The sequence below is a fragment of the Balaenoptera musculus genome, chromosome 8 (genome assembly GCF_009873245.2).
Source record: "Balaenoptera musculus isolate JJ_BM4_2016_0621 chromosome 8, mBalMus1.pri.v3, whole genome shotgun sequence".
In the NCBI taxonomy this organism is placed as follows: Eukaryota; Metazoa; Chordata; class Mammalia; order Artiodactyla; family Balaenopteridae; genus Balaenoptera; species Balaenoptera musculus.
In genome coordinates, this window is record NC_045792.1 from 20,314,540 (window position 1) to 20,329,911 (window position 15,372).

The following is a 15,372-nucleotide window of genomic DNA, read 5'->3' on the forward strand; positions in this document are numbered from 1 at the left end:
CTTTATCATCCCCTCGATGAGTGCGTCTGTATGTGCATGCATACACACATACATGCACACACACAAGTACACCCCTAAAGATAACCTAGCAGTAGATCAAAGTCATTAAAGCCTTAAATCCATAAGTCTAGTCACATTTGGAATAAGGACTTGATAGCCTCATCATTTGTGATCAGAATCCAACTGGTTCACTGTTCCCTGGATGTTTATTCCCAAATATGAGATTTGGTATTATACTTAGGAAGATACACAGAATTTTAAAGTAATTTTTCTAGGGAAGATAAGCAGGAGAATGTTTTATTAATAATAGGAAAAACTACAGGATATACAAGTTCGATTATTTATTTATTTGAGGCTCAGAAAATTCAACATGCTTAATATAAAATTTAAGCAAATTTGTATATGTGCAACCTCCTGAAAACTTTATTTTCCAGCTTTATTGAGATATAATTGACGTATAATATTGTGGAAATTTTAATATGTACAATGCAAGGATTTGATATATATATATATATATCGTGAAATGATCACCCCAATAAGATTAGTTAACACTTTCATCCGTCATCTAGTTACAATTATTCTTTGTGTGTGCAGTGAGAACTTATAAGATCTACACTCAGGGGGACCTTCAAGATGGCAGAGGGGTAAGATGTGGAGATCACCTTCCTCCCCACAAATACATCAAGAATACATCTACATGTGGAACAACTCCTACAGAACACCTACTGAACACTGGCAGAAGACCTCAGACTTCCCAAAAGGCAAGAAACTCCCCACGTACCTGGGTAAGACAAAAGAAAAAAGAAAAAACAGAGACAAAAGAATAGGGGTGGAGCCTGCACCTCTTGGAGGGAGCTGTGAAGGAGGAAAAGTTTCCACAAACTTTTTCAAAAGATCAAATTTTGAATTCATTTAACCAGAGTAAATTGAAGAAATAAAATTAATTGAAGAAATAAAATTAACTAAAGGATATGAAACAGTGAGGGGAAGATTATGGTAAATGATTCTCTTTAAATTCACTTAGGGACTTCCCTGGTGGCACAGTGGTTAAGAATCCACCTGCCAATGCAGGGGACACGGGTTTGAGCCCTAGTCCGGGAAGATCCCACATTCCACGGAGCAACTAAGCCCGTGCACCACAACTACTGAGCCTGCGCTCTAGAACCTGCAAGCCACAACTACTGAAGCCCCCATGCTTAGAGCCCGTGCTCTGTCACAAGAGAAGCCACCGCAATGAGAAGCCCACGCATCACAATGAAGAGCAGTCCCCGCTCACCAGAAATAGACAAAGTCTGCACACAGCAACATAGGCCCAACAGAGCCATAAATAAATAAATAGATAAATTCACTTAAAGGGAAGTTTATATATACACGTTTTAAAACACACAAACACACTTTAATTTTGCAAGTCATAATGAATTTTTAGGCTACCATACTCATCTAATTGAAGATAAAATATCCACCAACACACATGGCAAGGAACCCCTGAAAGCAGAAATCCATTTCCCTAGAAATGTATTTATTTTGCCATTAAATAGTAAGTGACGGAGTGAAAGAAGAAAGAAGGATGCTTCTAAAGAAATGTTAGCTTCAGGGCCCAGATTTTTAAATTACAGCTATTGCATCAGAAAGAGGACTATACCAGAAAACTGAAAATAAGAATTTGGGTCCTAGCTTTGCAATTTACCAGCTCTATTACCTCAGAAAAATAACTTTACTGCAGTATTTCAGTCTTAAAATATGTATAATCGTAACAACTATATAGTTGTTATATATATAGTTAGTATATATTGGATGCTCAATAAATATTGGTTAAATGAATTAAGGGTGTTTGTGAGATTACTTTGCAAACTGTGTACACAACAGTATTTCCATAGCACTTAATAGCACCTGAAACAATGACACATATTACTCATTTATTTTTTGATTTCTGCCTCTCCCCCAACTAAAGGCAAGCTCTATGAAAGCAGGATTTTTTTTTGCCTTTTCTGGTTTTGTTTCTCAATTTTCTTCACCTTTAAATTTAAATTTAGGGAGACCTTCAAGATGGCAGAAGACTAAGACATGGAGATCACCTTCCTCTCTACAAATACATCAGAAATATATCTACATGTGGAACATCTCATACAGAACACCAACTGAATGCTGGCAGAAAACCTCAGACTTCCCAAAAGGCAAGAAACTCCCCACGTACATGGGTAGGGCAAAAGAAAAAAGAAAAAACCAAGACAAAAGAATAGGGATGGGACCTGCACCTCTGGGAGGTAGCTGTGAAGGAGGAAAAGTTTCCACACACTAGGAAGCCCCTTCACTGGTGGAGACAGGGTCTTTGGAGCCATGGAGGAGAGCACAGCAATAGAGGTGCAGAGGGCAAAGAGGAGAGATTCCTGCACAGAGGATTAGTGCCGACCAGCACTCACAAGCCTGAGAGGCTTGTCTGCTCATCCGCTGGTTCAGGAGGGGGCTGGGTGCTGAGGCTCGGGCTTTGGAGGTCAGATCCCAGGAAAAGAAGTGGGGCTGGCTGAGTGAACACAGCCTGAAGGGGGCCAGTACACCACAGCTAGCCAGGAGGGAGTCCAGGAAAAAGTCTGGACGTGCCTAAGAGGCAAGAGGCCATTGTTTCAGGGTGTGCAAGGAGAGGTGATTCAGAGCACTGCCTAAACGAGCTCCAGAGATGGGCACAAGCTGTGGTTATCAGCACGGACCCCAGAGACGGGCATGAGATGCTAACGCTGCTGCTGCAGACACCAAGAAACCTGTGTGCAAGCACAGGTCACCATCCACACCTCCCCTCCTGAGAGGCTGTGCAGCCTGCCACTAGCAGGGTCCTGTGATCCAAGGACAACTTCCCTGGGAGAACACACGTCATGCCTCAGGCTGTTGCAACATCACGCTGGCCTCTGCTGCTGTAGGCTCGCCCTGCATTCCATACCACTCCCTGCCCCTGGCCTGAGTGAGCCAGAGTCCCCTAATCAGCTGATACTTTAACCCCGTCCTGTCTGAGTGAAGAACAGATGCCCTCAGGCGACATACACACAGAGGCAGGGACAAATCCAAAGCTGAACCTCAGGAGCTGTGCAAACAAGAAGACAAAGGGAAATTTCTCCCAACAGCAGCAGGAGCAGCAGATTAAATCTCCAAAATCAACTGGATGTACCCTGCATCCATGGAATTCCTGAATAGACAAAAATCATCTCAAAGTTGAGGCGGTGGACTTTGGGAGCAATTGTAGACTTGGGGTTTGTTTTCTGCATCTAATTTGCTTCTGGTTTTATGTTTATCTTAGTTTAGTATTTAGAGCTTATTATCATTGGTAGATTTGTTTATTGATTTGGTTGTTCTCTTCTTTTTTTTAAAATATGTATATATTTTTTCCTTTTTCTGTTTTTGTGATTGTGTATGTGTATGTTTCTTTGTGTGATTTTGTCTGTATAACTTTGCTTTTACCATTTGTCCTAGGGTTCTGTCTGTTTTGTTTTTTTTTTTTCTTAGTATAGTTTTTAGTGCTTGTTATCATTGGTGGATTTGATTTTTGCTTTGGTTACTCTCTTCTTTCTTTTTTTAATTACTTTGTATTTTTTAATTTTTAATAATTTAATTTTTACATTTTCTATTAATAACTTTATTTTAATTTCTTTCTTTCTTTCTTTCTTTCTTTCTTTCTTTCTTTCTTTCTTTCTTTCTTTCTTTCTTTCTTTCTTTCTTTCTTTCTCTCCCTTTTGCTCTCAGCCGTATGGCTGACAGGGTATCATTTAAAGCTTGTGTTTCCTTATTTATTTTCATTTTGGATGATCTGTCCATTTGTGAAAGTGGGGTGTTAAAGTCCCCTACTATGATTGTATTACTGTCGATTTCCCCATTATGGCTGTTAACATTTGCCTTATGTATTGAGGAACTCATATGTTGGGTACATAAGTATTTACAATTGTTATATCTTCTTTTTGGATTGATCCCTTGATCATTATGTAGTGTCCTCTCTCTGTTGTAATAGTCTTAATTTTAAAGTCTATTTTGTCTGATATGAGAATTGCTACTCTATCTTTCTTTTGATTTCCATTTGCATGGAATATCTTTTTTCCATCCCCTCATTTTCAGTCTGTATCTGTCCCTAGGTCTGTAGTGAGTCTCTTGTAGACAGCATATATACGGATCTTGTTTTTGTATCCATTCAGCCAGTGTATGTCTTTTGGATGAAGCATTTAATCCTTTTACAATTAAGGTAATTTTCTGGTAGCATCTTTAGGATTCTCTATGTATAGTATCAGGAGAAAAACAAATACTGTATGCTAACAAATATATATGGAATCTAAAAAAAAAAAAAAGGTCATGAAGAACCAAGGGGAAGATGGGAATAAAGATACCGACCTACTAGGAAATGTACTTGAAGACTTGGGGAGGGGGAAGTGTAAGCTGGGACAAAGTGAGAGAGTGGTAGTGTATAAATGGACATATATACACTACCAAATGTAAAATAGAAAGCTAGTGGGAAGCAGTCGCATAGCACAGGGAGATCAGCTCGGTGCTTTGTGACCAGCTAGGAGGGTGGGATAGGGAGGGTGGGATGGAGGGAGATGTAAGAGGGAAGAGATATGGGGATATAAGTATATGTATGACTGGTTCACTTTGTTATAAAGCAGAAACTAACACACCATTGTAAAGCAATTATACTCCAATAAAAATGTTTTAAAAAAAATAAATAAATGAAAAAGAAATGAAGGAAACAATAGCGAAGATCAATAAAACTAAAAGCTGGTTCTTTGAGAAGATAAACACAATTGATAAACCATTAGCCAGACTGATCAAGAAAAAAAGGAAGAAGACTCAAATCAATAGATTTAGAAATGAAGAAGAGAAGTAAAAACTGACACTGCAGAAATACAAAGGATCATGAGAGACTACTACAAACAACTATAGGCCAATAAAATGGACAACCTGGAAGAAATGGACAAATTCTTAGAAAAGCACAACCTTCCGAGTCTGAACCAGGAATAAATAGAAAATATAAACAGACCAATTACAAGCACTGAAATTGACACTGTGATTAAAAATCTTTCAACAAACAAAAGCCTAGGACCATTGCCTTCACAGGTGAATGCTTTCCAACATTTAGAGAAGAGTTAACACCTATCATTCTCAAAATCTTCCAAAATATAGCAGAGAGAGGGACACTTCCAAACTCATTCTATGAGGCCACCATCACTCGGATATCAAAACCAAACAAAGATGTCACAAAAAATGGAAATTACAGGCCAATATTACTGATGAACATACATTCAAAAATCCTCAACAAAATACTAGCAAACAGAATCCAACAGTACATTAAAGGGATCATACACCATGATCAAGTGGGGTTATCCAAGGCATACAAGATTTCTTCAATATACACAAATCAATCAATGTGATACACCATATGAACCAACTGAAGGAGAAAAACAATATGATCATCTCAATAGATGCAGAAAAAGCTTTGGACAAAATTCAACACCCATTTATGATAAAAACCCTCCAGAAAGTAGGCGTAGAGGGAACTTACCTCAACGTAATAAAGGCCATATATGACAAACCCACAACCAACATCGTTCTCAATGGTGAAAAATTGATACCATTTCCACTAAGATCAGGAACAGGAAAAGGTTGCCCACTCTCACCACTATTATTCAACATAGTTTTGGAAGATTTAGCCACAGCAATCAGAGATGAAAAAGAAATGAAAGGAATCCAAATCGGAAGAGAAGAAGTAAAACTGTCACTGTTTACAGATGACATGATACTATACATAGAGAATCCTAAAGATGCTACTAGAAAACTACTAGATCTAATCAATGAATTTGATAAAGTAGCAGGATACAAAATTTATGCACAGAAATCTCTGGCATTCCTATACACTAATGATGAAAAATCTGAAAGAGAAATTAAGGAAACACTCCCATTCAGCATTGCAACAAAAATAATAAAATACTAAGGAATAAACCTACCTAAGGAGACAAAAGACCTGTATGCAGAAAACTATAAGACACTGTTGAAAGAAATTAAAGATGATACAAACAGATAGAGAGATATACCATGTTCTTGGATTGGAAGAATTAACATTGTGAAAATGACTATACTACCAAAGCAATCTACAGATTCAATGCAATCCCTATCAAATTACCAATGGCATTTTTCACAGAACTAGAACAAACAATTCACAATTTGTATGGAAACACAAAAGACCCCGAATAGCCAAAGCCATCTTGAGAAAGACAAACGGAGCTTGAGGAATCAGACTCCCTGACTTTGGACTATACTACAAAGCTACAGTAATCAAGACAGTATGGTACGGACACAAAAACAGAATTATAGATCAATGGAATAGGACAGAAACCCCAGAGATAAACCCACGCACATATGGTCACCTTATCTTTGATAAAGGAGACAAGAATATACAATGGAAAGACAGCCTCTTCAATAAGTGGTGCTGGGAAAACTGGACAGCTACATGTAAAAGAATGAAATTAGGACACTCCCTAACACCATACACAAAAATAAACTCAAAATGGATTAAAGACCTAAATGTAAGGCCAGACACTATAAAACTCTTAGAGGAAAACATAGGCATAATACTCTATGACATATATCACAGCAAGATCCTTTTTGATCCACCTCCTAGAGTAATGGAAATAAAAACAAAAATAAACAAATGGGACTTAATGAAACTGAAAACCTTTTGCACAGCAAAGGAAACCATAAACAAGATGAAAAGAGAACCCTCAGAATGGGAAAAAATATTTTCACATGAAGGAAGTGACAAAAGATTATTCTCCAAAATATATAAGCAGCTCATGCAGCTTGATATCAAAAAAACAAACAACCCAATCCCAAAATGGGCAGAAGACCTAAATAGACATTTCTCCAAAGAAGATATACAGATTGCCAACAAACACATGAAAAGATGCTCAACATCACTAATCATTAGAGAAATGCAAATCAAAACTACAATGAGATATCACCTCACACTGGTCAGAATGGCCATCATCAAAAAAATCTACAAACAGTAAATGCTGGAGAGGTTATGGAGAAAAGGGAACCCTCTTGCACTGTTGGTGGAAATGTAAATTGATATAGCCACTATGGAGAACAGTATGGAGGTTCCTTAAGAAACTAAAAGTAGAACTGCCATACAACCCAGCAGTCCCACTACTGGGCATGTACCCTGAGAAAACCATAATTTAAAAAGAGTAATGTTCCACAATATTCACTGCAGCTCTATTTACAATAACCAGGACATGGAAACAACCTAGGTGTCTACTGATAGACGAATGGATAAAGATGATGTGGCACATATATACAATGGAATATTACTCAGCCATAAAAAGAAACGAAATTGAGTTTTTTGAAGTGACGTGGATGGACCTATAGACTGTCATACAGAGTGGTGTAAGTCATAAATAGAAAAACAAATACTGTATGCTAACACATATATATGGAATCTAAAAAAAAAACTTTCTGAAGAACCTATGGACAGGACAGGAATAAAGACACAGATGTAGAGAATGGACTTGATGACACGGGGAGGGGGAAGGGTAAGCCGGGAAGAAGTGAGAGAGTGGCATGGACACACATACACTACCAAGTGTAAAACAGATAGCTAGTGTGAAGCAGCCACATTGCACAGGGAGATCAGCTCGGTTCTTTGTGTCCACTTAGAGGGGTGGTATAGGGAGGGTGGGAGGGAGACTCAAGAGGGAAGAGATATGGGGATACATGTATATGTATAGCTGATTCACTTGTTATACAGCAGAAACTAACACACCATTGTAAAGCAATTATACTCCCATAAAGGTGTTAAAAAAAAAAAAAACCTTGATTTCCTAATGCTCACAGAAGTGACAGAGTACACACACTCGAGAAACTTCATTGAATGGATGATAGAATAAATAAATAATTCTTTGGATTTTCTGGAAAAAAAATCTACTCTCAGCAACTTTCAAATATGCAATACATTATTTTTAACTGTAGTCACTATGCTGTATATGACATCTCAAGTACATCATCTTACAACTGGAAATTTGTTCCCTTTGATGACCTTCACCTCTCCCCTCCCCCTTCCCTTGCCCCCTTCCCCTAGCAACCACCAATCTACTCTTTTTGTCTATGAGTTAGTTTTTTTTCATCTTACAATAAAATGAGATCATACAGTTTGTGTTTGATAAAGATCTTAATAATAAATTTAAGTATTAATTTATCAAATTAATTCATTGAATTAGATTTGTTTGTTTATTAAATTTATTATTCAGAGACAAAAGTCAACTCTAAGTTCATAGTTTATCAGGCAGTTATGTGAGAAATGAAAGAAGAAAAATTATTGCTATTAAAACATCAACTGGAACAACCAGAAAATATACATTTAGGGAATCAGAGATTCCAAGAAAGTATAGCGAAAAGATGATGAAGTTTGGAGTTGGAAAGCCCAGGTTAGGTATTTAATGTTTTTGAGTCTCAGCTGTAAAGTCAAATATACCTTCTAGGTTAAAGTAGAAATCAAGGAGATAATATATATGAAGTCATTTTATAAGCTCCAATGGCATATCCGATATTATTTAACATCAACATCATTACGTTGTTTTAGTACTTATACATTGACCCTTGAACAATGCAGGGGTTAGGGATTCTGATGCCCCGTGCAGTCGAAAATGCAGTATAACTTTTGATTCCTCCCAAACTTAACTAGTAATAGCCTACTGTTGAATGGAAGGAAGCCTTACTGATAACATAAACAGTTAACACATATTTTGTATGTTAATTTATTATATACTATACTCTTACAATAAAGTAAGCTATATAAAAGAGAATGTTATTAAGAAAATCCTAAGGAAGAGAAAATACAGAGTACTGTACTGTATTTATTGCTACTCTAAGATTAGTCATCTGTTTACAAGATGAATTGTCTGCTAGTACCTACATCAGTATTGTCTTAAATGATACAAAACACTGTATACATTATACATATTACACTAGACATCAGAAAATGAAAACATAATGTTAAAAAGACATATTTATTTACAGGTATAACGATTCATGCATTGATAATGTAGAAGCAGCAATATTATTGCTTTATGCCTAATGTAATCAATGCAATTGTTTCACGGTAGCCTATCTTATACACTAATGAATGGATAGTTATAAAATTTTTATGGCATACAGTATTACAGTCATATTCATAATATAGTATTGGAAACATTATTACATTTCTTAAAAAAACACTTGCCTGTGATGATAATTTGATATGCAGTTTCTCCAATTACCAGAGCAAGCGAGAATGAGAGCACGAGAGAGAGAGAGAGGCATACTGTACTGCAATGTAATTCTTTGAAGGCAAAGTTATAAAACAGTAAGAAAACTAACACATTGTTAGCTTTATATGAAATATCACTCACCTTATGCCTATATAAGGACAGGCTATCCATTTCAATACAAGCCTTGCACACAATGTTCTTCTATGTCTTCTTCCTCATAGTCTGGAAATGGTCCTGGAAGCACTCATCTCCATCTTCTGTTAATCCCTCTGATGTAGTGACAATTAGCAATTGAATTTCTCCAAGATCCATATCTTGCAAACTTTCGCTCTCTACCTTTTTTTGCCATATCCACAATCCCTTTCATGATTGGCTCTGTCATAAATCCTGTGAAGTCATGCACAATATCTGGACATGGTTTTCTGCAGCAGGAATTTATTGTTTCAGGCTTGATGGCTTTCATGACTTTTTCTATAGCAACAATAGTATCTTCAGTGGTGTAATCCTTCTAGACTTTCATGAGGTTCTCTCTAGCGGGGTTCTCTGCTAGAGTGTTGACAATCCTTTCCATGTGTAATGAGCCTTAAAGGTCCTTACTGGTACCCTGATCTAAAGTCTGAACTAGAGACATTGTGTTTTGGGGTCAAGTAGGCCACTTTGAGGCCTTCAGTGATGAACTTGTGGGGTTCTGGGTGACCAGGAGCATTATCCAATACCAAAAGAACTTTGAAATGTAGTCCCTTATTGGGAAGGTGCTTCCTGACTTCAGGGACCAAGCATTGATGGAACCAATCCAGAAAAGTGGTTCTCATTATCCAGGCCTTCTTGTTGTACAACCGAAGAGTGGCAGCTGGTATTTATATTTTCCCTTCAAGGCTCAGGGGTTAACAGCTCTGTAGAAAAGGGCAGTCCTGATCATAAACCCAACTGCATTTGCACAAAACAGTAAAGTTAGCCTGTCCCTTCCTGTCTGAAATCCTGGTACTCACTTCTCTTTCTTACTAATAAATGTCCTTTGTGGAATGTTTTTTTTTTCTAGAATAGGGTACTTTCATCTGTATTAAAAGGCAGTTTCAGGCAAATATCCCTTCTCCTTAATGATTTTCTTAATAACGTCTGGGAACTCATCCGCTGTCTCTTAGTTCGCAGAAGCTGCTTCTGTTATCTTGTCATTTTTTAAGCCAAACCTCTTTCTAAAATTATCAAGCCATCCTTTGCTTGAATTAAATTTCAGTGAGAAAGGTGAGTTTTAGATCCTCATCTTACTCTTGATTTAAGTTGTCATATAATGAATTCATTTTTTCTCAAATCATATTAGAGTGTGTAGGTATGTCTTTCCTATAACAATCCTGCACCCACATCAAAGCTGTATTTTCAATACAAGATTAAAAGGTATTTCACAAAAAGTGCAAGGTTTTCATGCCTGCTGACATAGCTGTGGCCACAACTTCACAGATTTCCTTTTCTTTTTTTACAGTGATTCTTCAGCTGGATTCATTTATCTTGGAATGGTGGTCAACTGCAGCTGCAGATCTCAATCTATGATACATATAAAGCAATTCAACTGTTTCTTGTAATGTCATGACTTCTCCTTGCTTCTTGGGAGCAAATCCAGCATCACTAGTGACACTGTATGGGTTCCACAGTGTTATTCAGGTTTATGGTATTGCACTACACACGATGAAAAATATGCATGAACTATGAGTGTTCACTTATCACTGTAATACTCAATTTACTGGAAAGATGAACTGCTCACATGGAGATGATTAGTGTCACACAGCATTTTAAGCAGAACACTTGAGCTCACTGCAATAGCAACAAGAGGTGGCTATGAAATTATTACCGTGGTACAGTATGTTCTACAATTAATTTTATGCAGGTATGTTTAATAGTTCTTGACTGCGAATGGCATCATATATGGTCTTATTGTGTGGGTAAATTTTAAGTTTTTAGAATAGATTTGTGTATATTTTATGGTGATATATGATAAAATAAACTATCTACATATATTTTATGCATTCATATGTATTTTATGACATACATAACTTTTCCTTAGTATTTTTGATATTTCTGGTCTATGTGGTTCATCTGCAAGTTTTTTGCAAATTGTTGCAAATATCCAGAAAATTGCCCAATATATTTGTTGAAAAACATCTATATGTAAGTGGACCCACACATTTCAAACCCATGTTGTTTAAGGGTCAACTCTGATTTTTATTAGAGCAGGGTACCGTGTTTTAGTTTCCAGAGAATAGCAAGCACAGTTTTTTGAAAAATAGAGATAATTCTCAAATCTGACTCATTAGGAATATCATTTTCAACAATTTCTGATTTTCTTTTCTGAAGTGTTTTCCACAACTGTAATAAAAGGGCCACTATTTGTCTAGGGCAGGGTGGTTTACCTAATTTCTCAATCATCACACATTTCCCTAAAGAAGGTCCCTGTCTCAGGAATGGGGAACAGGGACAGTCCATTTGATAAGGGAAATGTGGCAGTGGTAGCACAAAGCTGCTGGGTCACAAGGCATGTGGTTGAGGGTATCTGGAGTGGCACAGAGTTAGAGAGATAGAGGGTCCTGCCAACTAAGATGCAGGACAATGTACAAGCAGAAAAGAGCTCCAAGCTTGCTTTATAATATCAAAGGCCAGCTCTGCTCATGAAAGATTCATAATTACAGGTCTTCAGTATTTCCCACCAAGAAATCCCTGGGTGAATACTGGTTTTATACATTTGGCTCTCTCTAACGCCTTATATGTGGTTATCCTTTTTTGTTATTTTCTTCTTTGGCAAAAAAAAAAAAAAGATTGTAAAATACCAACATTGACTAGACTAGAGATGATGTTTAATTCCTGGTTGTCTGGGATTCCGATCTTGGAGGAGGCAGGCTGAGTCCTAGACAGACAGCAGATATGCATTAGGAGAGGGGAAACAGAAATTTTGCCCTGCTTATTGGGTTGACAAATGAGGGGTGGGGTGGAAGGGAGTAATTCTTTGGTGCAGAGTCAGCAAATGTGCCCAGGCATGAGCTTAGGGGACTCTGATGGAAATGAGCAGCTGTGATTGCATCACCTGTCCAAAAGCATGACCCAAGTCAAGTCGGGGCCAGTGGAGGATGCAGGCTACTGATGTGCAGCTAGCCTCAGAGAAGACTGACTGGATCACAGCAGGAAGGTGGCAGTAGGGGATGTCAGGGTAAGTCCTTACTTAGTAACAGCATAGGCAGTGGCTTGATAAACAGCCCCTGATTTGGATAGGATGACCTCAGTGCCCAGGTCTCCTCTGGGTGCTGGTGCCTCCACCTCTCTCTGGGCTCTGCTGGCCTCAGGCAGCTATTCTCTCTTGATGCTTTTCTGCTTGGCTACTTGACCTCTGACACACTGCTTTTCCCTGCTCCTCAGTTTGTGAGTGTGCCAAGATCCCTGTCACAGGTGTATAAATTATTCAACTAGTCCTTTCCTGTCTTCACAGACACTCTCCATGGCTTCTATTGCTGCTTATAATCCCAGAAATCACAGGGCCCTGGTAGGGGAAGGCATGTTCTAGAACAAAAATATATACAACAGGTAAACCAATTTTATTTCTGCAAGATGCTACTGAATTCAGTTAAACAACTACTCAATTTGGCCAGAGGTGAAGGGAATATGAGTTGGAAAAAAATCAGTTAAAACAGCTGGATTAAACTGACTAGTCATTTCAGCCTAAATGCTTGATCATTTTGGACTGCATAGACAAAGCCTTAGAGAGCTTCTGGAACACCGTTCCCATAGCAACTATACAAAGAGAAAGCAGCAATAAGAAACAGTGCATATGAAATTTATTTTATCTTCTTTGCCTGACTTCATTTAGGCCCATCTCATATTCCCTTAGGCCTTGGTCATCTGGGCATGTTATTTACTTATTTTTTTAACATCTTTATTGGAGTATAATTGCTTTACATTGTTGTGTTACTTTCTGTTGTATAACAAAGTGAATAAACTATATGTATACATATATCCCCATATCCCCTCCCTCATGCATCTCCCTCGCACCCTCCCTATACCACCTTACTAGGTGGTCACAAAGCACTGAGCTGTTCTCCCTCTGCTATGCGGCTGCTTCCCACTGGCTATCTGTTTACATTTGGTGGTGTAATTATGTTCATGCTACTCTCCCACTTCATCTCAGCTTACCCTTCCCCATCCCCGTGTCCTCAAGTCCATTCTCTATGTCTGTGTCTTTATTCCTCTCCTGCCCCTAGGTTCTTCAGAACCTTTTTTTTTTTCTTTTTTTAGATTCCATATATATGTGTTAGCATACGGTATTTGTTTTTCTCTTTCTGACTTACCCCACGCTGTACGACAGTCTCTAGGTCCATCCACCTCACTAAAAATAACTCAATTTCGATTCTTTTTATGGCTGAGTAATATTCCATTGTATATATGTGCCACATCTTCTTTATCCATTCATCTGTTGACGGACACTTAGGTTGTTTCCATGTCCTGGCTATCGTAAATAGAGCTGCAGTGCATATTGTGGTACATGACTCTTTTTGAATTATGGTTTTCTCAGGGTAAATGCCCAGGAGTGGGATTGCTGGGTCATATGGTAGAACTGTTTTTAGTCTTTTAAGGAACATCCATACTGTTCTCCATAGTGCCTGTATCAATCTACATTCCCACCAATGGTGCAAGAGGGTTCCTTTTTCTCCACAACCACTCCAGCATTTATTGTTTGTAGATTTTTTGATGATGGCCATTCTGACCAGTGTGAGGTGATACCACATTGTAGTTTTGATTTGCATTTCTCTAATGATTAGTGATGTTGAGCATCCTTCCATGTGTTTGTTCACAATCTGTGTATCTTCTTTGGAGAAATGTCTATTTAGGTCTTCTGCCCATTTTTCGATTGGGTTGTTTGTTTTTTTGATATCAAGCTGCATGAGCTGCTTGTATATTTTGGAGATTAAACCTTTGTCACTTGCTTTGTTTGAAAATATTTTCTTCCATTCTGAGGGTTCTCTTTTCATCTTGTTTATGGTTTCCTTTGCTGTGCAAAAGGTTCTAAGTTTCATTAGATCCAATTTGTTTATTTCTGTTTTTATTTCCATTTCTCTAGAAGGTGGGTCAAAAGGGAAATTGCTGTGATTTATGTCATAGAGAGTTCTGCCTATGTTTTCCTCTAAGAGTTTTATAGTGTCTGGTAGTGTCTTATAGTGTAGAAACAGTTTGGGAGTGTTCCTCCCACTGCTATATTTTGGAAGATTTTGAGAAGGATAGGTGTTAGCTCTTCTCTAAATGTTGGATAGAATTCGCCTGTGAAGCCATCTGGTCCTGGGCTTTGTTTGGTGGAAGATTTTTAATCACAGTTTCAATTTCAGTGCTTGTGATTGGTCAGTTTATATTTTCTATTTCTTCCTGGTTCAAACTCAGAAGGTTGTGCTTTTCTAAGAATTTGTCCATTTCTTTCAGGTTGTCCATTTTATTGGCATATCATTTTTTGTAGTAATCCCTCATGATCTTTTCTTTTTCTGCAGTGTCAGTTGTTACTTCTCCTTTTTTACTTCTAATTCTGTTGATCTGAGTCTTCTCCCTTTTTTTCTTGATGAGTCTGGTTAATGGTTTATCAGTTGTGTTTATCTTCTCAAAGAACCAGCTTTTAGTTTTATTGATCTTTGCTATCATTTCCTTCATTTCTTTTTCATTTATTTCTGATATGATCTTTATGATTTCTTTACTTTTGCTAACTTTGGATTTTTTTTTTCTTTTTGGTTCTTCTTTCTCTAATTGCCTTACATGTAAAGTTAGGTTGTTTATTTGAGATTTTTCTTGTTTCTTGAGGTAGGATTGTATTGCTATACATTTCCCTCTCAAAACTGCTTTTGCTGCATCCCATAGGTTTGGGTCATTGTGTTTTCATTGTCATTTGTTTCTAGGTATTTTTTGATTTCCTCTTTGATTTATTCAGTGATCTCTTGGTTATTTAGTAGTGCATTGTTTAACCTCCATGTGTTTGTATTTTTTATAGTTTTTTTCCTGTAATTGATAACTAGTTGCATGGCGTTGTGTTTGGAAAAGGTACTTGATATGATTTTAATTTTCTTAAATTTGTCAAGGCTTG